The sequence below is a fragment of the Perkinsus marinus genome (genome assembly GCF_000006405.1).
Source record: "Perkinsus marinus ATCC 50983 genomic scaffold scf_1104296957246, whole genome shotgun sequence".
Lineage (NCBI taxonomy): Eukaryota > Perkinsozoa > Perkinsida > Perkinsidae > Perkinsus > Perkinsus marinus.
The window spans coordinates 1-1,079 of NW_003207191.1; the positions used below are offsets into that span (position 1 = coordinate 1).

The 1,079-nt window shown below is 42.3% G+C and overlaps 8 non-coding genes across 8 annotated transcripts; all 8 read right to left on the bottom strand.

Moving 5' to 3' along the window:
• Positions 1–57: 57 nt before the first annotated feature.
• On the bottom strand, positions 58–129 carry Pmar_PMAR004938. The gene has a single exon. It is a non-coding gene; the product is annotated as a tRNA-Gln (tRNA).
• Positions 130–191: 62 nt separating this feature from the next.
• Positions 192–263, bottom strand: Pmar_PMAR004939. Its single transcript has one exon. It is a non-coding gene; the product is annotated as a tRNA-Gln (tRNA).
• A 62-nt stretch (positions 264–325) lies between these two features.
• Pmar_PMAR004940 lies at positions 326–397 on the bottom strand. Its single transcript has one exon. It is a non-coding gene; the product is annotated as a tRNA-Gln (tRNA).
• Positions 398–459: 62 nt separating this feature from the next.
• On the bottom strand, positions 460–531 carry Pmar_PMAR004941. Its single transcript has one exon. It is a non-coding gene; the product is annotated as a tRNA-Gln (tRNA).
• Positions 532–593: 62 nt separating this feature from the next.
• Positions 594–665, bottom strand: Pmar_PMAR004942. The gene has a single exon. It is a non-coding gene; the product is annotated as a tRNA-Gln (tRNA).
• A 62-nt stretch (positions 666–727) lies between these two features.
• On the bottom strand, positions 728–799 carry Pmar_PMAR004943. Its single transcript has one exon. It is a non-coding gene; the product is annotated as a tRNA-Gln (tRNA).
• Positions 800–861: 62 nt separating this feature from the next.
• Positions 862–933, bottom strand: Pmar_PMAR004944. Its single transcript has one exon. It is a non-coding gene; the product is annotated as a tRNA-Gln (tRNA).
• Positions 934–995: 62 nt separating this feature from the next.
• Positions 996–1,067, bottom strand: Pmar_PMAR004945. The gene has a single exon. It is a non-coding gene; the product is annotated as a tRNA-Gln (tRNA).
• Positions 1,068–1,079: the final 12 nt, after the last annotated feature.

Below are 1,079 nucleotides of genomic sequence, written 5' to 3' on the forward strand. Positions count from 1 at the left end.
TTTGTATTTACTTGACGCGGCGCTTTTGCTCTCCGATATAATAACTATCATATACCAAGGTTTTACCGGGATTTGAACCCAGAACGCCAGATTCAGAGTCTGGAGTGCTAACCGCTACACCATAAAACCATCCATTTGTATTTACTTGACGCGGCGATTTTGCTCTCCGATAGAATAGCTATCATATACCAAGGTTTTACCGGGGTTTGAACCCAGATCGCCAGATTCAGAGTCTGGAGTGCTAACCGTTACACCATAAAACCATCCATTTGTATTTACTTGACGCGGCGCTTTTGCTCTCCGATAGAATAACTATCATATACTAAGGTTTTACCGGGATTTGAACCCAGATCGCCAGATTCAGAGTCTGGAGTGCTAACCGTTACACCATAAAACCATCCACTTATATATACTTGACGCAGCTCTTTTGCTCTCTGAAATAATAACTATCATATGCTAAGGTTTTACCGGGATTTGAACCCAGATCGCCAGATTCAGAGTCTGGAGTGCTAACCGTTACACCATAAAACCATCCACTTATATATACTTGACGCAGCTCTTTTGCTCTCTGATATAATAACTATCATATGCTAAGGTTTTACCGGGATTTGAACCCAGATCGCCAGATTCAGAGTCTGGAGTGCTAACCGTTACACCATAAAACCATCCATTTGTATTTACTTGACGCGGCGCTTTTGCTCTCCAATAGAATAACTATCATATAATAAGGTTTTACCGGGATTTGAACCCAGATCGCCAGATTCAGAGTCTGGAGTGCTAACCGTTACACCATAAAACCATCCATTTGTATTTACTTGACGCGGCGCTTCTGCTCTCCGATAGAATAACTATCATATGCTAAGGTTTTACCCGGATTTGAACCCAGATCGCCAGATTCAGAGTCTGGAGTGCTAACCGTTACACCATAAAACCATACGTACCAAATAACTTGACGCGGCGCTTCTGCTCTCCGATATAATAACTATCATATACCAAGGTTTTACCGGGATTTGAACCCAGATCGCCAGATTCAGAGTCTGGAGTGCTAACCGTTACACCATAAAACCATCCATTGAATT